Source organism: Mercurialis annua, linkage group LG3 (genome assembly GCF_937616625.2).
Source record: "Mercurialis annua linkage group LG3, ddMerAnnu1.2, whole genome shotgun sequence".
Lineage (NCBI taxonomy): Eukaryota > Viridiplantae > Streptophyta > Magnoliopsida > Malpighiales > Euphorbiaceae > Mercurialis > Mercurialis annua.
This window is the reverse complement of record NC_065572.1, coordinates 50,227,622-50,250,664: the sequence shown is the minus strand read 5'-3', so window position 1 is coordinate 50,250,664 and position 23,043 is coordinate 50,227,622. Positions and strand designations below refer to the sequence as shown.

The window sequence follows — 23,043 nt, the reverse complement described above, 5'->3', positions numbered from 1 at the left end:
CATATGAAAAGATGTAGTTCTATTCGTCTGCTTCCGACGTCGTTCGAAGAGTACACCCTAAGCGTTCGTGTTTACACTAGACTAGCTCAAAAGGTCTGGTTGCTATTGAGCTTCTAGCGTTCGGACTTCACGATGTTTTCTTCAACTACGCAATCTATTTGATTGTATTTAACCAGAACACATCGTGAGAACTACGTCTTTTAGGAGACAGTTGATTCGCGTCATCTGTGGTATTCCACTTACACGGACTGCGAGTATTCCACTCACTATAGACTTAGCAAAATTAAACAGCATCCAATCAATAAGCGCAAGTTCTATCCATAATAACCATTCATATACACACATGTCACGTATCGCATACATTATCACAGGCGTACATACCTGTGAGCATATCACTCTCCTGAGTGATCGTGTCTAGTAACGCATCGCATATCTCATCAATCATATACTATTAAATCAATTAATTCAATCATAGTCCATAACGATATTCTTTTATCATATGAGTCTCGAGAGTATATAACTCTTCGCAGACTATAGATACTCGAAAGCGTATTGCTTACTCGAGTAAACACAAAACACAATTTGTGCTCATGCACACTTCTAACTCGACTCCTAATAGCACGTATAGGAGGGGACGTCTTTGTAAAACGTTTGAAAAATCGATGAAAACATTGATAACGTTCAAAAGACATGACTGGAAATCCCTATAATCCGCAGTAGTTCCTATATATTGATCGACACTTTCCTATACTTCAATCATAAAAGAACAATGGCCTAGGAATTCTAAACCATTGCTCTGATACCAACTTTGTCACGACCCAAATTTATGAGCCGCGACCGGCGCTAGGGAATGGGAGTGGTAGCTCCAAATCCCGTAGCAAGCCTAAAAACCTATGTAAATTTTTTTCGCAAATCAAAACATATTTCATATATTAAAATACGTGTGACCCCATTTACAAATAATATCAGAGTTAAAAACGCGTTATACAAAATTCTAGTTAAAATATCTAGACTACTGCGGACCGCTAGAATGAAAACCTTCTTTTTCTTCTTATACAAATGACTTCCGAGAATTAAAACTTCGGAAGCTTAACTCTTCAAATCATATCATACCATCCCTGAAAAATGGGAGGAGCAACGGGGTCAGTATAAAACTGAGTGAGTTCACCAAATTACACGCAATATCACATAAAGGGTCAAAATATTTGAAAACCCATTTTATATATAGAAAATACTCTTTTGAAATCATATTGCATACTTTATTTACTTTCCTTCATAAATCTTTGTTTATTTCATAAACTTATAGTTTATACGTATTTGGCATCTTCGATTTCTTGTTATGGTGTTGATATTTTTCTTTCTCGTTTTGTTGCATTAGTTTTCAACAGAATCTTAATCTTAGTTTATATCATCATGATTCTAAGTCGAATTAAATCATTGGCAAGTCTCTTGTGACTTGATCCTTATGGTTGGGTCCCGAGATAGTTCAACCGAGTTACCTTCAACCATATGGTACAACCCCGAGATAATTCAACCGAGTTACTTGTACCATTTCTCAATCCCAAACGATCGATAGGAGTCCCGAGATAATTCAACCGAGTTACTCCTTAGACACGGGTCCCAAGATAGTTCAACCGAGTTACCTTCGTGTCTACATTCGGACTCTGCACCCTGCAGGTCTTTTGAACTTAATTGTCGATTCATATGATTCCTATTGACATTTAATAGGAGTGTTTGTTCACATAGTGTCTCGATCTTGTTTCGTATTGATTCTCGATGTATCACACTTACTTTTTATTTCGTATGAGTTCCGAGGATTATCATCGAGAATGGATGAGATACAGGTCCCGGGATAATTCTACCGAATTCAACCTTGTATCTCAGTTCTTATTATTTTGTGTACCGTAGTACAATTCTCATTTCACGTTTTTGTATTTTTCGTTTTGTTATATTGATCCTTTATGGACCATGGCATGCACATTACAATCTACAAGCATACATCTATAACACACGCACGTATGGGTATTTATTATGTTTGATAGTACATATCGGAATGTACTATATTTCTTTATTCATATTTGATCTGATACTTGTATATTATTCGATATTCGATTTATTAGTACATATAGGAATGTACTGTACTTTTCTTATTTGTATTTGGTTCAATTTACGTTATTTTACTTTACCCATCCCCGGTACCTTAACATTTATGTTATTATCAAATTAATACATTACGATAAAACATCATTTTCAAAACATACATACGCATACAATTTAAAAACAAACTTTTCAGATATATAAATATTCATATAGCTTTTCGTATTAAAATACGTAGCTTTATAAATATTAGCGAGTAATTTAAAGTGTACTCACCACTTGCTATCCAAATTCTTTAAATAAGCACGACAATATCTCGATCCATTCGCCTCGAGTCTTATCGATAGTCGCTTCTTCGAGTCAACGCTACGAATTAATAAAATTTCTAAGTATAATTAATTTATCAAAAAGCTAATTTTCTAGTCTACTTCGGCTAACAAAACTCTTATCTAAAAATAGTCCGACCCCAAAAAAAAATTGACATTCTTAAAGTTTAGAATGTCGCCTTCAACTTTCGTTTAGGTCTCGGACCATGAAACGCACCCGAAAGTGTCGAAAACTAGCTCATAAGTTATTTCCTGGGAGCTGTTTACAAGTGCAGGGCAGACTGCACAATAATTTGTTCTGTCCAAAATGAACATCCTAGAGTCCGATTCAACAAAAACTCAAACTTAGACAATTATAGTTAACATCCTTAAGTTTCCGTACCAATAAACGGAACTTAATTTGGACTCATACAGCCCGAGATATTGCCCTTGCAATATCGCTGTTTGCAAGACATTTTATGCAAAACGTCAATTCAATTTAGAACTTATTACGCAACAAGATTAACTATTGATACCGAATTATAACCTCAACATAATTCACACACCTCGATTAAGCCATCTCCTAAAAACTTACTCAATTCATTTCAAACCATTTCTTTCCACTTTTCTATGATAATACACATATCCGCATAACCATCTTTGTGCATAGCACGGCTGCCTACACCGACTACAACCAAAGATTTATTCAATTAACCTATCAAATAGCCATATTTTTCTCTGAAAATTTTATGGCACTTATATAGCATATATTTCTAAGTGTATACCAAAAGTTAGGCCAAACTAATATGTTTAAGGTCCTCAAATAATTAACTTACAGCAGCAGCCTTACACAATTTGCAAACAGAGCACTAGGTGCTATTTAATTTTTATCTCAATATCAGAAACATGAAAAATTCTGAAAGTTTTTATACACCAACTTAACTCATATACTCAGAACATATAAAAATTCCAGCTCAAACAAATATTTCTAAGTATTTCTAAAAATTCTAGTTGTAGACAGCATCAATTCAACACCAAACCAGAAAATCCAACTTCAAACTTAACCAATACTCCACTCAATTCAATCAATTCATTACCAAAAGTCCAAAATTCTGAATTTATACCTTTTCTTGATGGGATAACCCTTTGGTTGAATGAATTCCTCCATGAACAACCATCAAAATACTCCCTTCAAGCTTTCAATAACCTATGAACATCAAACACCATAAAACCTCAATTCCTCATCCAAAACCGAAATAAAAACTCTGAAACCCTAATTATATACTGAACTTATTACCTTAAATTGATACTATATATCAGTAGAGGATCCTTCCCTCGTTCCGTGGCCACAAGAATCGCTCAATTCGGACCAAAATTGAGTGAGTTATGACCATTTGAAATTTGCTTGATGTTCTTCCATGGAGAAAGGGTGAAGGACGAATTTTAGGAGCTGAAAATGATATGCTTGCTGAGTTTAAACTCATATGCAAGTGTCTTAAATAGGTGAGGCAAAAGTCTCCTTTAGTCCTTGAGTTTGTCACCTCCTCAACTTTCACTTTATAACTTTTATTTCGTCCAATTTAGTCCACTAATCCTTTAATCATTCGATTCTCGATAAATTCCGTATTATTTATTTCCCAAATAAATAACAATAGTATCATACCTTATAATATCACCCTCCAACAATTTATTTTGGCAATTTTGGCCAAAAACGCTCAAATTTCCATTTTGAGCTAACTTGCACTTTTTCTCACTTTTTCGTCCAATTTTCATTTTAATGACTATCAATAACAACTTTACCGATATTATTTTCTTATCTTGAGAAAATAGAGTAAAACACAACTTCCTCCGGAAGTTTGTGGTTAAAAGTCCACTTTAGTCCTTAAAGTGGCTAATTTGCACTTTAACCCTTATTCTTAACTAATCGTCAAACTTTCTTCTAAAACGATTTTGTATACTTACGAAACTTGACGATCATTTATTAATAATATTTCACGGACCTTGACGTGAATATTATTAACTCTGGCTTTTCAAATTATTTTATTTTATTCCCTTTTTGTCTTGATTAAATCCAATTTTCGCATAATAATTTTCCATTTAAATTATTATTCTACGATAATTCCAATAGACCCGCTTCGGTCTAAGTCCTTATTATCCAATCCTAATCTGATATTCTCGTTCTTAATCTTTACGATTATGCCTCGTGGCACTACACGTAATACCTCAAAAATTTAGGTTATTACAATCTTCCCCCCTTATAAAAATTCGTCCTCGAATTTTCATAATCTTCTAATATCACTTAACCAATCCTTGTTCAAACCTTATCATTCACTTCCTTCCACACTTCCGCTGCGATACTCTGATTAGTTATTCACTAACTGTTGACTTTACAATTAGGTTTACACAATCATTCATCTAATACTGTTTTTAGGTGAAAGTGTCTCGATATACTTATCGAGTAACTTCTTATGCTAACCATCATAACCATCTTATTACTACTTGATTCATAATTATTATGAATCAATTCTCTTTATTCGACCTTTTTGAACAACATATGTTTGTTCGTAGGGTTCATATCCCCTAACGTAACTAACTTCTATGTTCGATTTCCTCGTCCTAGAGGTAAACGTGCTTCGAATTTAAACACGTCCGCTGTCACTTTACATGTTTGTAAAGTAGCGTCGTTGTTCTTGTATTTAATATACAAGACCACCTTAGAGATTTGCAATTCAAATCTCAATACGTTGCGATTCGCATTACACTACTCGTCGTTCTATATACTTGTCGTGTTACATACGTATGTCTTCATATAGGCCTAACAAGGTGATCAGTCTTGTTCTATGCCTCTATATACAGAGTCCCTGTCTGAGCTTACTTACGTTTGAAAACTCATCCGTTTAAAATCACGATACTTTTCATTTCTCAAATCATGTCATAATTGTGCACCGGTGTGATGACTTCTCTCATCACAAGAGTTGCAATGACACTCCTCTTTTTTTTTTACAGACATACACAATGTATATGATGCATGTTCTAATAATGAATGCAATATGGATGTAGTGATGCAATTCTATTCGTGTCAATGCGATGCTTTTATGATTCGTGTCCGGGCACAATTATGTCTTTTCAAAACATTTCATTTCGATCAAATGCTTTTCTTTTCACAAAATGGGTTTTACGTAAGTTTTTCTCGACATAAGACTCTGCACTATCTATCGATTATCGTTCTATCGTTCGCAATTTATATACATCTTTTGCATATGAAAAGATGTAGTTCTATTCGTCTGCTTCCGACGTCGTTCGAAGAGTACACCCTAAGCGTTCGTGTTTACACTAGACTAGCTCAAAAGGTCTGGTTGCTATTGAGCTTCTAGCGTTCGGACTTCACGATGTTTTCTTCAACTACGCAATCTATTTGATTGTATTTAACCAGAACACATCGTGAGAACTACGTCTTTTAGGAGACAGTTGATTCGCGTCATCTGTGGTATTCCACTTACACGGACTGCGAGTATTCCACTCACTATAGACTTAGCAAAATTAAACAGCATCCAATCAATAAGCGCAAGTTCTATCCATAATAACCATTCATATACACACATGTCACGTATCGCATACATTATCACAGGCGTACATACCTGTGAGCATATCACTCTCCTGAGTGATCGTGTCTAGTAACGCATCGCATATCTCATCAATCATATACTATTAAATCAATTAATTCAATCATAGTCCATAACGATATTCTTTTATCATATGAGTCTCGAGAGTATATAACTCTTCGCAGACTATAGATACTCGAAAGCGTATTGCTTACCCGAGTAAACACAAAACACAATTTGTGCTCATGCACACTTCTAACTCGACTCCTAATAGCACGTATAGGAGGGGACGTCTTTGTAAAACGTTTGAAAAATCGATGAAAACATTGATAACGTTCAAAAGACATGACTGGAAATCCCTATAATCCGCAGTAGTTCCTATATATTGATCGACACTTTCCTATACTTCAATCATAAAAGAACAATGGCCTAGGAATTCTAAACCATTGCTCTGATACCAACTTTGTCACGACCCAAATTTATGAGCCGCGACCGGCGCTAGGGAATGGGAGTGGTAGCTCCAAATCCCGTAGCAAGCCTAAAAACCTGTGTAAATTTTTTTCGCAAATCAAAACATATTTCATATATTAAAATACGTGTGACCCCATTTACAAATAATATCAGAGTTAAAAACGCGTTATACAAAATTCTAGTTAAAATATCTAGACTACTGCGGACCGCTAGAATGAAAACCTTCTTTTTCTTCTTATACAAATGACTTCCGAGAATTAAAACTTCGGAAGCTTAACTCTTCAAATCATATCATACCATCCCTGAAAAATGGGAGGAGCAACGGGGTCAGTATAAAACTGAGTGAGTTCACCAAATTACACGCAATATCACATAAAGGGTTAAAATATTTGAAAACCCATTTTATATATAGAAAATACTCTTTTGAAATCATATTGCATACTTTATTTACTTTCCTTCATAAATCTTTGTTTATTTCATAAACTTATAGTTTATACGTATTTGGCATCTTCGATTTCTTGTTATGGTGTTGATATTTTTCTTTCTCGTTTTGTTGCATTAGTTTTCAACAGAATCTTAATCTTAGTTTATATCATCATGATTCTAAGTCGAATTAAATCATTGGCAAGTCTCTTGTGACTTGATCCTTATGGTTGGGTCCCGAGATAGTTCAACCGAGTTACCTTCAACCATATGGTACAACCCCGAGATAATTCAACCGAGTTACTTGTACCATTTCTCAATCCCAAACGATCGATAGGAGTCCCGAGATAGTTCAACCGAGTTACCTTCGTGTCTACATTCGGACTCTGCACCCTGCAGGTCTTTTGAACTTAATTGTCGATTCATATGATTCCTATTGACATTTAATAGGAGTGTTTGTTCACATAGTGTCTCGATCTTGTTTCGTATTGATTCTCGATGTATCACACTTACTTTTTATTTCGTATGAGTTCCGAGGATTATCATCGAGAATGGATGAGATACAGGTCCCGGGATAATTCTACCGAATTCAACCTTGTATCTCAGTTCTTATTATTTTGTGTACCGTAGTACAATTCTCATTTCACGTTTTTGTATTTTTCGTTTTGTTATATTGATCCTTTATGGACCATGGCATGCACATTACAATCTACAAGCATACATCTATAACACACGCACGTATGGGTATTTATTATGTTTGATAGTACATATCGGAATGTACTATATTTCTTTATTCATATTTGATCTGATACTTGTATATTATTCGATATTCGATTTATTAGTACATATAGGAATGTACTGTACTTTTCTTATTTGTATTTGGTTCAATTTACGTTATTTTACTTTACCCATCCCCGGTACCTTAACATTTATGTTATTATCAAATTAATACATTACGATAAAACATCATTTTCAAAACATACATACGCATACAATTTAAAAACAAACTTTTCAGATATATAAATATTCATATAGCTTTTCGTATTAAAATACGTAGCTTTATAAATATTAGCGAGTAATTTAAAGTGTACTCACCACTTGCTATCCAAATTCTTTAAATAAGCACGACAATATCTCGATCCATTCGCCTCGAGTCTTATCGATAGTCGCTTCTTCGAGTCTACGCAATTTCGATAACGCTACGAATTAATAAAATTTCTAAGTATAATTAATTTATCAAAAAGCTAATTTTCTAGTCTACTTCGGCTAACAAAACTCTTATCTAAAAATAGTCCGACCCCAAAACAAAATTGACATTCTTAAAGTTTAGAATGTCGCCTTCAACTTTCGTTTAGGTCTCGGACCATGAAACGCACCCGAAAGTGTCGAAAACTAGCTCATAAGTTATTTCCTGGGAGCTGTTTACAAGTGCAGGGCAGACTGCACAATAATTTGTTCTGTCCAAAATGAACATCCTAGAGTCCGATTCAACAAAAACTCAAACTTAGACAATTATAGTTAACATCCTTAAGTTTCCGTACCAATAAACGGAACTTAATTTGGACTCATACAGCCCGAGATATTGCCCTTGCAATATCGCTGTTTGCAAGACATTTTATGCAAAACGTCAATTCAATTTAGAACTTATTACGCAACAAGATTAACTATTGATACCGAATTATAACCTCAACATAATTCACACACCTCGATTAAGCCATCTCCTAAAAACTTACTCAATTCATTTCAAACCATTTCTTTCCACTTTTCTATGATAATACACATATCCGCATAACCATCTTTGTGCATAGCACGGCTGCCTACACCGACTACAACCAAAGATTTATTCAATTAACCTATCAAATAGCCATATTTTTCTCTGAAAATTTTATGGCACTTATATAGCATATATTTCTAAGTGTATACCAAAAGTTAGGCCAAACTAATATGTTTAAGGTCCTCAAATAATTAACTTACAGCAGCAGCCTTACACAATTTGCAAACAGAGCACTAGGTGCTATTTAATTTTTATCTCAATATCAGAAACATGAAAAATTCTGAAAGTTTTTATACACCAACTTAACTCATATACTCAGAATATATAAAAATTCCAGCTCAAACAAACATTTCTAAGTATTTCTAAAAATTCTAGTTGTAGACAGCATCAATTCAACACCAAACCAGAAAATCCAACTTCAAACTTAACCAATACTCCACTCAATTCAATCAATTCATTACCAAAAGTCCAAAATTCTGAATTTATACCTTTTCTTGATGGGATAACCCTTTGGTTGAATGAATTCCTCCATGAACAACCATCAAAATACTCCCTTCAAGCTTTCAATAACCTATGAACATCAAACACCATAAAACCTCAATTCCTCATCCAAAACCGAAATAAAAACTCTGAAACCCTAATTATATACTGAACTTATTACCTTAAATTGATACTATATATCAGTAGAGGATCCTTCCCTCGTTCCGTGGCCACAAGAATCGCTCAATTCGGACCAAAATTGAGTGAGTTATGACCATTTGAAATTTGCTTGATGTTCTTCCATGGAGAAAGGGTGAAGGACGAATTTTAGGAGCTGAAAATGATATGCTTGCTGAGTTTAAACTCATATGCAAGTGTCTTAAATAGGTGAGGCAAAAGTCTCCTTTAGTCCTTGAGTTTGTCACCTCCTCAACTTTCACTTTATAACTTTTATTTCGTCCAATTTAGTCCACTAATCCTTTAATCATTCGATTCTCGATAAATTCCGTATTATTTATTTCCCAAATAAATAACAATAGTATCATACCTTATAATATCACCCTCCAACAATTTATTTTGGCAATTTTGGCCAAAAACGCTCAAATTTCCATTTTGAGCTAACTTGCACTTTTTCTCACTTTTTCGTCCAATTTTCATTTTAATGACTATCAATAACAACTTTACCGATATTATTTTCTTATCTTGAGAAAATAGAGTAAAACACAACTTCCTCCGGAAGTTTGTGGTTAAAAGTCCACTTTAGTCCTTAAAGTGGCTAATTTGCACTTTAACCCTTATTCTTAACTAATCGTCAAACTTTCTTCTAAAACGATTTTGTATACTTACGAAACTTGACGATCATTTATTAATAATATTTCACGGACCTTGACGTGAATATTATTAACTCTGGCTTTTCAAATTATTTTATTTTATTCCCTTTTTGTCTTGATTAAATCCAATTTTCGCATAATAATTTTCCATTTAAATTATTATTCTACGATAATTCCAATAGACCCGCTTCGGTCTAAGTCCTTATTATCCAATCCTAATCTGATATTATCGTTCTTAATCTTTACGATTATGCCTCGTGGCACTACACGTAATACCTCAAAAATTTAGGTTATTACAACTAGTTTGGATATTAACCAAACTATATATATAAACATTTCATTTTGAAATGTTCAGTAGCAACAGAAATGGAAAAAACTTAGATTTTAGGCTCAGAGAACGGTGACGACTTCGAGCGACGGTAGGTTCGACGATTTCGATCCAATTTCTCGTTTCTAACTTAAATTTCTTCGGTAATTCATTAATAATCGAAGTTATAACCGTTATTTTAAATTTGGATATATAGAAAATGGATTATATTCGAATATATAACGGTTACCGTATCGAATCGAACGTATACGTAATGATTTTCGTTCCGATAGTGAAAATGGATAGATTGGCATTTGTATATGCGTTTAGGATCGGAAAAGTGGGTTTAGCTCGACGGAAATCGGCCCGGGAACGGAGTTCCCGTGACTGTGCGGACGCACAGCCAGGCTGTGCGCATGCACAGCCCGACTGTGCGAGCGCACAGTCTCTTTGAGACTGTGCGACCGCACAGTCACCTGTGCGGACGCACAGGGACACTGTGCGGGCGCACAGGGCCTCGCGCCAGCGCGTGTTTCCGACGTGCTTTCGCACGTCGGGTTTCGAACCAACGAGTTTTGAACAATTTTGAACGGTACGTTCAATAAGGACTAAAAAGAACTTGGACGTTTAAGGAAGTTCGATTAATTGAAACTTAGAGACGTTTTAATTAGATTCTCTATTAATCAAAGTGATTAATAGTTAGAGGACTATGAGTTGAGATTAAGATTGAATTTAGACTAGATATGTTATATATATCTAGTAATGTTAGTATAGTCTATTCTTTAGAGTTAGAATTCATATTTCAATTGTGTTTAATAATTGTTTTCTAACTAGATCCAACGAGCAAGCAAGTTACCGGACAAGGAGAGTAGAGGGTGACCGAGAACTGTTTTGTGGATAACGGTTTTGTGAGTTCGCATATTTACTTTTGAATATTGATTCCAAAACATTTATAACTAAAAATGTGTTTGAAATTGCATTGCATAGAGTCGATTTGAAACCAATATATAGATCCACTGGAAGGTGCTATCTATTGGGCAACAATAGAACTGTGTGATCACCGGTATTAATAAAACATTGCATTGCATACTAGTTGGGTTCTTTTGCCAGATGCTTGCAAAGCGGCCAAGACCTAACAGGTTATCCTGGGGAGCCAGTAATTTAATTTACGGCCCAGCAAACCTTACACAGAGATAAGATGATTGTGATAACGTGAGTTCACATTTCATCCTGTGTTAAACAAGAGAGCACGAACTGTGACGTTAATCACATTTAACCAAATGGGGTTTCTCTTAGGGTTTCATAGGGATCGGTTATTTGGCTGCACAAAGTGTGTTTACATGCGATTTCTACTTTATTAATGTGCTTGAGTAACTATGTGAATTCACTCATATTTGACCCCCGTTGATTTCCTTTCTCACAGTTAAATGATATTTTGACATGACAAGACTTCCAATTCTTTTTCTGGAAGTTATAACTAAATAAAGCTCGCTCTAGAGCTGCAGAGTAGTTCTAGCTCCGAACAGTAGTTCAATTGTAAATACTTAAACTCTGATATGAAACTACTGTCAGTATCATTTTGGGACAAAAGCATATTTTTATAATAAGGGCTTTTGCCAGTTGTTTATAAGAAACCTGGTTTTGATAAAAGCTTTGTGATTAATTAAGTGGCATGCTTAAACCAGTTACTTGACATGATAACTGGTTTGCACCGCAGGCATTGTTTTTGGACAGGGTTGTGTCAAGGTGTGTGCAGTGTACATGTATTACCCTGAGTCCAGAAATGCGATTGCATGGTTTTGATTACACGTTTATCTGAAGGTTTTCAAATACTTGCGAAAAGAAATTGAGACCTTTTATGTTTTCAAAACGTGAAAAGTTTTTACTGTTTTTCCTAGGCTTGCTACGGGTTTCGGAACAACCATTCCCATTCCCTAGCGCCGGTCTCGACACGAGTTTCTAAGCGGAACTCGGGTCGTGACAGCTTATATTGCTAAAATGTGAAACGTTTGGTTTTGTTTCCTAACTTTTATAAACGTTTGGCTTAAATTGCTAAAAAGGTGAAACGTTTGGCTTTGTTTCGTAACCTTTGTAAACTATTGGCTTAAATCGCTAAAAATGTGTAACATTTGGATTTGTTTCGTAAAGTTTTAAACATTTGGTTTAGTTTTATAACATTTTAAACGTTACGCTTTAATCGCTAAAAAGGTGAAACGTTTTGTGTTATTTTGTAACGTTTGTAAACGTTTGGCTTAAATCGCTAAAAATGTGAAACGTTTGGATTTGTTTCGTAACGTTTGGATTTGTTTCATCACGTTTGTAAACGTTTGTCTTAAATAGCTAAAAATATGAAACGTTTGGATTAGTTTCATAACGTTTTAAATGTTTTGTTTTGTTTCATAATGTTTATAAACGTTTGGCTCAAATCGCTAAGAAGTTGAAAAGTTTGGTTTTGTTTCGTAACGTTTGTAAACGTTTGGCTTAAATCGCTAAAAATGTGAAACGTTTGGATTTATTTTGTAACGTTTGTAAACGTTTGGCTTAAATCGCTAAAAGGACAAAACATTTGGTTTTGTTTCGTAATGTTTGTAAACGTTCGGCTTAAATCGCTAAAAATGTGAAACGTTTGGATTTGTTTCGTAACGTTTGTAAACGTTTGGCTTAAATCGCTAAAAGGTGAAACGCTTGGATTTGTTTCGTAACGTTTGTAAACGTTTGGCTTAAGTCGCTAAAATGAGGAAACGTTGGCTTAAATCGCTAAAAAAGTGAAACGTTTGGATTTGTTTCGTAACCTTTTAAACGTTTGGTTTTGTTTCATAACTTTGGTAAACGTATGACTTCAGTCGCAAAATAGGTGAAACGTTTGGATTTGTTTCGTAATGTTTGTCAGTTTTGTTTCATAACCTTTGTAAACTTTCGGCTTAAATCGATAAAAAGGTGAAATGTGTGGATTTGTTTCTTAACTTTTCGAAACGTTTGTAAACGTTTGGCTTAAATTGCTAAAAAGGTGAAACGATTGGATTTGTTTCGTAACGTTTGTAAACGTTTGGTTTAAATTGATAAAAAGGGAAAAAATTTGGTTTTGTTTCGTAAATTTGTAAATGTTTGGCTTAAATCGCTAAAAAGGTGAAATGTTTGGATTTGTTTTGTAACGTTTGTAAACGTTTGGCATAAATCGCTAAAAAGGTGAAACGTTTGGATTTTTTTCGAAACGTTTGTAAATGTTTGGGTTAAATTGCTAAAAAGGTGAAACACTTGGATTTGTTTCTTAACGTTTGTAAATGTTTGGCTGAAATCGCTAAAAATCTGAAACGTTTGGATTTGTTTCGTACCGTTTTCAACGTTTTGTTTTGTTTCGTAACGTTTATAAATGTTTGTCTTAAATCGCTAAAAAAGTGAAACGTTTGGATGGGTTTTCGTAACGTTTGTAAACGTTTGGCTTAAATCGCTGAAAAGGGGAAACATTTGGATTTGTTTCGTAACGTTTGTAAACGTTTGGCTTAAATCCCTAAAAAGGTGAAACGTTTGGTTTTGTTTCATAACTTATGTAAACGTTTGGCTTAAATCGCAAAAAAAGGTGAAACGTTTGGCTTTGTTTCGTAACGTTAGTAAGCGTTTGACTTAAATCGCTAAAAATGAGATATGTTTGGATTTGTTTCGTAACGTTTTAAATTTTTGGTTTTGTTTTGTAACGTTTTAAACGTTTGGTTTAAATCGCTAAAAAGGTAAAACGTTTGCATTTGTTTCGTAACGTTTGTAAACGTTTGGCTTAAATTGCTAAAAAGGTGAAACGTTTAGATTTGTTTCGTAACGTTTTAAACGTTTGGTTTCGTTTCGTAACGTTTTAAACGTTTGGCTTAAATCACTTAAAAGGAGACGTTTCGTTTTGTTTTGTAACGTTTGTAAAAGTTTAGCTTAAATCATTAAAAATGTGAAACGTTTGGCTTAAATCGCTAAAAATGTTAAACGTTTGGATTTGCTTTGTAACGTTTTATACGTTTTGTTTTGTTTCATAATGTTTAGAAACGTTTGGCTCAAATAGCTAAAATGGCAAAACGTTTGGTTTTGTTTCGTAACGTTTGTAAACGTTTGGCTTAAATATCTAAAAAGGGGAAACATTTGGTTTTATTTCGCAACCTTTGTAAACGTTTGGCTTAAATCGCTAAAAAGGTGAAACGTTTGGATTTGTATCGAAACGTTTGTAAACGTTTGGCTTATATTTCTAAATAGGTGAAACGCTTGGATTTGTTTCGTAATGTTTGTAAACGTTTAGCTTAAATCTCTAAAAATGTGAAACGTTTGGATTTGTTTGGTTTTGTTTTAAACGTTTGGCTTAAATCGCTAAAAATGTGAAACGTTTGGATTTGTTTCGTAACGTTTGTAAACGGTTGGCTTAAATCGCTAAAAAGGTGAAACGCTTGGATTTGTTCCCTAACGTTTGTAAACGTTTGGCTTAAGTCGCTAAAATGGGGAAGCGTTGGCTTAAATCGCTAAAAAAGTGAAACGTTTGGATTTGTTTCGTAACGTTTTAAACGTTTAGTTTTGTTTCATAATGTTTGTAAAAGTATGGCTTCAATCACTAAAAAGGTGAAACATTTGGATTTATTTCGTAACGTTTGTAAACGTTTGGCTTAAATCGCTAAAACTGTGAAACGTTTGGATTTGTTTCGTAGCATTTGTAAACGTTTGGCTTGAATCTCTAAAAAGGGGAAACGTTTGGTTTTGTTTCATAACCTTTGTAAACGTTCGGCTTAAATCGCTAAAAAGGTGAAACGTTTGGATTTGTTTCAAAACGTTTGTAAACGTTTAGCTTAAATTGCTAAAAAAGAGAAACGTTTGGTTTTCTTTCGTAAATTTGTAAACGTTTGGCTTAAGTCGCTAAAAAGGTGAAAGGTTTGGATTTGTTTTGTAACGTTTGTAAACGTTTGGCTTAAATCGCTAAAAAGTTGAAAAGTTTGGATTTGTTTCGTAATGTTTGTAAACGTTTGGCTAAAATTGCTAAAAAGATGAAACTCTTGGATTTGTTTCATAACGTTTGTAAACGTTTGGCTTAAATTGCAAAAAATAGGAAACGTTTGGATTTGTTTCGTAAGGGTTTTAAACGTTTGGCTTAAATCGCTACAAAGATGAAACATTTGGATTTTTTTGTAACGTTTGTAAACATTTGGCTTAAATCACTAAAAATGCGAAAACATTTGGTTTTATTTTGTAACGTTTATAAACGTTTGGCTGAATTTGCTAAAAAAGGGAAATGTTTGGTGTTGTTTCGTAACGATTGTAAATGTTTGGCTTAAATTGCTAAAAAGGTGACACGCTTGGATTTATTTCGTAACATTTGTAAACATTTGGCTTAAATTGCTAAAAAGGTGAAACGTTTGGATTTGTTTCGTAAAGCTTGTAAATGTTTGGCTTAAATCGCTAAAATGGGGAAACGTTTGGATTTGTTTCGAAACGTTTGTAAACGTTTGGCTTAAATCGCTAAAAAGGGGAAACGTTTGGATTTGTTTCATAACGTTTGTAATCGTTTGGCTTAAATCGCTAAAAAGGTGAAAGGTTTTTAATTTTTTTCATAACCTTTGTAAATGGTTGGCTTAAATCGCTAAAAATGTGAAATGTTTGGATTTGTTTCATAACATTTGTAAACGTTAGGCTTAAATCGCTGAAAAGGTGAAACGTTTGGTTTTGTTTCGTAACATTTGTAAACGTTCGGTTTAAATTTCTAAAAAGTTGAAAAACGCTTAGATTTGTTTCGTAACGTTTCTAAACATTTGGCTTAAATTGCTAAAAAGGTGAAATGTTTGGATTTATTTCGTAACGTTTGTAAACGTTTAGCTTAAATCGCTAAAAAGGTGTATCGTTTTGGTTTTGTTTCATAACCTTTGTAAACGTTTGGCTTAAATCGCTAAAAAAGTGAATCGTTTGGATTTGTTTCGTAACGTTTGTAAACGTTAGGCTTAAATCGCTACAAAGGTGAATTCTATGGTTTTGTTTTGTAACATTTGTAAACGTTCGGATTAAATTGATAAAAATTTGAAACGCTTGGATTTGTTTCGTAACGTTTGTAAATGTTTGTCTTAAATAGCTAAAAAGGGGAAACGTTTTGATTTGTTTCGTAACGTTTGTAAACGTTTGGCTTAGACCACTAAAATGCGGAAGCGTTTGGATTTGTTCTGTAGCGTGTGTAAACGTTTGGCTTAAATCGCTAAAATGGGGAAAGTTTGGATTTGTTTCGTAACGTTTGTAAACGTTAGGCTTAAATCGCTAAAAAGGTGAAACATTTGGTTTTTTTCGTAACTATTGTAAACTTTCGGATTGAATTGCTAAATAGTTGAAACGCTTGGATTTATTTCGTAACGTTTGTAAAAATTTGGCTTAAATTGCTAAAAAGGTGAAACGTTTGGTTTTGTTTCGTAGCGTTTGTAAACGTTTGGCTTAAATCGCTAAAAAGGTGATACGTTTGGATTTGTTTCGTAACGTTTGTAAACGTTTGGCTTAAATCGCTAAAATGGGGAAACGTTTGGATTTGTTTCGTAACGTTTGTAAACGTTTGGCTTAAATCGCTAAAATGGGGAAACATTTGGATTTGTTTCGTAACGTTTGTAAACGTTTGGCTTAAATCGCTAAAAAGGTGAAACGTTTGGATTTGTTTCCTAACGTTTGTAAACGTTAGGCTTAAATCGCTAAAAAGGTGAAACGTTTGGTTTTGTTTCGTAACATTTGTAAACGTTCGGTTTAAATTGCTAAAAAGTTGAAACTCTTAGATTTGTTTCGTAACGTTTGTAAACGTTTGACTTAAATTGCTAAAAAGGTGAAATGTTTGGATTTATTTCGTAACGTTTGTAAACGTTTGGCTTAAATCGCAAAAAAGGTGTAACGTTTGGGTTTTGCTACATAACTTTTGTAAACGTTTGGCTTAAATCGCTAAAAAAGTGAAACGTTTGGATTTGTTTCGTAACGTTTGTAAACGTTAGGCTTAAATCGCTAAGAACGTGAATGGTTTGGTTTTGTTTCATAACATTTGTAAACGTTCGGATTAAATTGCTAAAAAGTTGAAACCCTTGGATTTGTTTCGTAAAGTTTGTAAATGTTTAGCTTAAATTGCTAAAAAGGTGAAACGTTTGTAAACGTTTGGCTCAAATCACTAAAAAGGTGAAACGTTTGGATTTGTTTCGTAACGTTTGTAAACGTTTGGCTTAAATCGCTAAAATGGGGAAACGTTTGGATTTGTTCCGTAACGTTTGTAAACGTTTGGCTTAAATCGCTAAAATGGGGAAACGTTTTGATTTGTTTCGTAACGTTTGTAAACGTTAGGATTAAATCGCTAAAAAGGTGAAACGTTTGGTTTTTTTCGTAACGTTTTTAAACGTTCGGATTAAATTGCTAAAACGTTGAAACGCTTGGGTTTGTTTCGTAACGTTTGTAAACATTTTGCTTAAATTGCTAAAAAGGTGAAACGTTTGGTTTGTTTCGTAACTTTTGTAATCGTTTAGCTTAAATCGCTAAAAAGGTGAAACGTTTGGATTTGTTTCGTAACGTTTGTAAAGGTTTCGCTAAAATCGCTAAAATGGGGAAACGTTCGGATTTGTTTCGTAACGTTTGTAAACGTTTGGCTTAACTCGCTAAAATGGGGAAACATTTGGATTTGTTTCGTAACGTTTATAAACGTTACGAAACAAAACCAAAAGTTTAAAACGTTAAGAAACAAATCCAAACGTTTGACCTTTTTAGCGATTTAAGCCAAACATTTTCAAACTCTACGAAACAAATCCAAGCCTTTCACCTTTTTAGCGATTTAAGACAAACGTTTACAAACGTTACGAAACAAATCCAAACGTTTCCCCAATTATAATTTAAGCCAAACGTTTACAAACGTTACGAAACAATCCAAACGTTTCACCTTTTTCGCAATTTAAGCCAAACGTTTACAAACATTCCGAAACAAATCCAAACGTTTCAGATTTTTAGCGATTTAAACCAAACGTTTACAAACGCTACAAAACAAATCCAAACGTTTCGGCTTTTTAGCGATTTAAGCCAAACGTTTAGAAACGCTACAAAACAAATCCAAACGTTTCCCCTTTTTAGCGATTTAAGCCGAATAATTACAAACGTTCGAAACAAATCCAAACATTTCACCTTTTTACGGATTTAAGCCTAACATTTACTTCGTAACATTTTAAACGTTTGGTTTTATTTCGCAACGTTTGGCTTAAATTGCTAAAAAGGAGAAACGTTTGGATTTGTTTCGTAACGTTTGTTAACATTTGGCTTAAATTGCTAAAAAGGTGAAACGTTTGGATTTGTTTCCTAACGTTTGTAAACGTTTGGCTTAAATTGCTAAAAAGGTAAAACGTTTGGATTGTTTCGTAACATTTGTAAACGTTTGGCTTAAATCACAATTGGGGAAACGTTTGAATTTGTTTCGTAACGTTTGTAAACGTTTGTCTTAAATTGCTAAAAAGGTGAAACGCTTGGATTTGTTTTGCAACGTTTGTAAAAGTTTGGTCTAAATTGCTAATAGGGTGAACCGCTTGGATTTGTTTCGAAACATTTATAAACGTTTGGCTTAAATCGCTAAAAAGGTGAAACATTTGGATTTGTTTCTATAATACCCCGTGAAATTTCGATATTTAATTTTATAAGTTCGGAAATAATTTGGAGTGTTTTCAGTTTTTGTGGTTCGATTTAAGGTTCGGTTCATAGTTCGATTCAGTTTTTGGGTTTGGTTCTCGGTTCCCTTGAGTCTTGGTTCAACCAAATGGTTGAACCAAGGAGGAAACCAGGTCTCATAAGAGACCTGAGCATCCCCCGAAAGTCACGTACGTGACTCCAACTCCTAAGGGAGTTTGTTGAGCCGCCAACTTCCAACTCAGTTTCGACCTAGTTCCTCTCGTTATTTATAAACGCTTTCTAAACGAAAAACCTAGATCACGCTGCAAACAAACCCTAGCCGCTTTTCTTTCGTTCTTTCACTGAGTATCGAAGCAGTTATCATCTTCCAAAGATCGCTGTTCGGTAAGTTTTCTGGTTTTCTATAATTTCCAGATTTTACCTTTGAACGATATTCCGTATTGTTGATCGTTCTTGCTCGTTTTTAGATCGAAATTGATTCCGCTTGATCTCAGACGTTGTGGACTCGATTCTCTACGTTTCTCTTTTTTGTGTTGGCTTAACGGTACGTTATTTCCTTCGTTTGAGCCACCGCCGTTATATCGTCGCGTTTGATTTCAGTTTTTAGTTTTAAAACAACTTTCAATGTTTTGATCCGTGTGTGTTCGTTTCTAGATCGAAATCAATTCCGCTTGATCTCAGAGAATCTAGACTCACGTATCTACGTTTCCCTATCTCAGTTTCGCTGAACGGTACGCCGTCGATCTCGTTCTAATCAATACCGTTTCATCGTTTTTGTTGCTATGTAATCTGTTACTGTTTTACATGTTTCTGCTGAACTCTTTTATTCCCTTTGCTTGCGATTTCACTTGTTTATGATCATAATCTCTTGGATTGTTAGTAGTTTAAACGTTCGATGAGTATCGATTTATCGTTTTCATGGTTGTTCATCGTTCACGCTTGAGTAGTTGTTGCCGTATCTATAGTCCTTTTACTGTTAACTTTTTAATTGTTTATGGATCCTAGTTGAGGCTTAATCTAATGTTGGTTGAATGCTTGGGTTATAGATTGCTTGGTTTATGAGTTTGGAAGTTTGTTCTTGAATTGATTCATGTTTGTTCTTCCTAGCTATGGCGGCAGTGAGCTTAATTTTGAATTAAGGTTGATGGTGGCTAATAAGCCACTTTGATCATTAACTTGTTATGTTTGAAATGATTTGATCCTTTAAGTTAGATTTTATTTTTGTTCGATAATAACTTGAAATTAAATTTGATTTATAATCATTAAGTGGAAAACGATAGCTATTTATATATTTGGCTAATATAATTACTCGGGTAATTTTATTTATTTAAAAATATCAAATTGACACAAAATTGGCTAAATTACAAATTAGCCCTTGAATATGTTTTTTTAAACTTAATTAAGTGGATTTTGATTGCTGACTTATTATTTGTGTAAATTATAAACAAAGGTGATTAAATTGATTTAAATATCTTTTTGGAAAAAGTACAGTTTAGTCCCTAATTGGCTAAAATACAATTTAGTCCCTAAACTTTTTATGACTTATTTAATTAAGTTTTTGGGTTGTAACTTGGGTTACTTAAATTTGAAGTTATTGAGTTCCGCTTTTAAAATGGTTTATTATTTTATGGAATTATTTTATAAATATAAACTCGGGTTTATATTCGATAAACGTTCTGAGTTGGGTTAGACTTGGGTCACCCGACAAGTGTGGTTAGCTTGGTAGTTATTGGTAACTCGGTTAACACACTAATTGAAAATTTATTATGATTTAAAGTTATTTAATAATATTTATAATTGGATTTTAAAGCGAGAACTCAATAGACTTATCTTGTTTGGGCTTTATTACCTAATGGGTATTTTTGTGTGTTCTGGCTTGTTTATTTCCGACGTGTATTGTGCTAGTCCTATGTGGTGTCTAGTACTCTCTAGAGTTAGGGTCTGTTTTTAATAATTATTTTATTTGTCTAGACTCGTCTACTGTTCGTGCTTCAGAGGCGAACCAGGATTAGTGCCTGCCAGTATTTCACGTGGATTAGCAAGCAGTGAGTTTGTACTTACTATTTACCGCTTTATTAAGTAAATTGTTATTTTAATATTAAATATATACTGTACGTATATTTTTGAACTGTTTTATATTATGGCTACTAGTTGGAACATGCTACCTAATGGGCATCATTAGGACTGCGTGCGCACCGCTATTGATCTGGGTAAGGTATATATGGAAATGCGGTAACTCGGTGTGAGCATAGCTCTCGGGACCAGGTAGAGTAACTCGGTGTAGCTCAGCTCTCGGGACTCTGGTATAAGTGTGGTCGGTGGTAACTCGGTATTGAGCACAACTCTCGGGACCAGGCCTTTTGGATTATATTGTTTATTTAGAATTGTGGATTAGGGTTCCAACTATTAATCATTATATCGCTATAAATGTTTTAAACGGTTTTAAAGGTTTTCACTTGATAAATGTAAATAGTGGTATAAACTCATCTCAGTATTATCTGACCCCGTTGTTTTTCCCAATTTTTACAGGCTTATGATTTGAGCAAGTTAGCTGATCTCCGTTTCTTTGTTTCCCCGAAGGTTCTGTTTGTTTTATTTAAACATTCAAACCTTTTTATTCTTAGACCGCAGTAGTTGACTAGATGTCTTTATTATTTATTATAGTTTTGTCGGATTGGTTCGACTGTTTATACTGCTTTGACATGTTATATTATTTACATTGGATTATGATAAATCTATTTTAGACTCGGAATTGAACAAGCATGTTATATTAATTGTGAAATATTATAACTGCTAGTTTTAGGCTGAAGTCTCGGTTGCCCCCGAGCATTGGTTTTTCTACAGGTTTATGTGTTATTATGTTTAACGAAAGGCTAGCTACAGGTTTTGGTACTACATTACCCATACCCTAGCGCCGGTCGCGATTCATGAAAATGGGTCGTGACAGTTTCGTAACGTTTGTAAACGTTAGGCTTAAATCGCTAAGAAGGTGAATTGTTTGGTTTTGTTTCATAACATTTGTAAACGTTCGGATTAAATTACTAAAAAGTTGAAACCCTTGGATTTGTTTCGTAAAGTTTGTAAATATTTGGCTTAAATTGCTAAAAAGGTCAAACGTTTCGTTTTGTTTCGTAACGTTTGTAAACGTTTGGCTTAAATCGCTAAAAAGGTGAAATGTTTGGATTTGTTTCGTAACGTTTGTAAACGTTTGGCTTAAATCGCTAAAATGGGGAAACGTTTGGATTTGTTCCGTAACGTTTGTAAACGTTTGGCTTAAATTGCTAAAATGGGGAAACGTTTGGATTTGTTTCATAACGTTTGTAAACGTTAGGATTAAATCGCTAAAAAGGTGACACGTTTGGTTTTTTTCGTAACGTTTGTAAACGTTCGGATTAAATAGCTAAAACATTGAAACGCTTGGATTTGTTTCGTAACGTTTGTAAACATTTGGCTTAAATTGCTTAAAAGGTGAAACGTTTGGTTTGTTTCGTAACTTTTCTAATCGTTTGGCTTAAATCGCTAAAAAGGTGAAACGTTTGGATTTGTTTCGTAACGTTTGTAAACGTTTGGCTTAAATCGCTAAAATGGGGAAACGTTTGGATTTGTTTCGTAACGTTTGTAAACGTTTGGCTTAACTCGCTAAAATGGGTTTAGATTTGTTTCGTAACGTTTATAAACGTTACGAAACAAAACCAAAAGTTTAAAACGTTAAGAAACAAATCCAAACGTTTCACCTTTTTAGCGATTTAAGCCAAACATTTTCAAACGCTACGAAACAAATCCAAGCGTTTCACCCTTTTAGCGATTTAAGACAAACGTTTACAAACGTTACGAAACAAATCCAAACGTTTCCCCAATTATGATTTAAGCCAAACGTTTACAATGGTTACGAAACAATCCAAACGTTTCACCTTTTTCGCAATTTAAGCCAAACGTTTACAAACATTACGAAACAAATCCAAACGTTTCACCTTTTTAGCGACTTGAGCCAAACGTTTACAAACGTTACGAAACAAAACCAAACGTTTCACCTTTTTAGTAATTTAAGCCAAACATTTACAAACTTTACGAAACAAATCCAAGGGTTTCAACTTTTTAGTAATTTAATCCCAACGTTTACAAA

General features: G+C 34.1%; 2 long non-coding RNA genes across 2 annotated transcripts; both read right to left on the bottom strand.

Moving 5' to 3' along the window:
- Positions 1-650: 650 nt before the first annotated feature.
- Positions 651-4,794, bottom strand: LOC126673570 (uncharacterized). Its single transcript, XR_007639335.2, has 3 exons — positions 3,700-4,794; positions 3,527-3,609; positions 651-1,118 (listed from the first exon to the last, which is right to left on the bottom strand). It is a non-coding gene; the product is annotated as an uncharacterized LOC126673570 (long non-coding RNA).
- A 1,515-nt stretch (positions 4,795-6,309) lies between these two features.
- LOC130014660 (uncharacterized) lies at positions 6,310-10,230 on the bottom strand. Its single transcript, XR_007639325.2, has 3 exons — positions 9,334-10,230; positions 9,161-9,243; positions 6,310-6,777 (listed from the first exon to the last, which is right to left on the bottom strand). It is a non-coding gene; the product is annotated as an uncharacterized LOC130014660 (long non-coding RNA).
- Between the last annotated feature and the right edge of the window lie 12,813 nt (positions 10,231-23,043).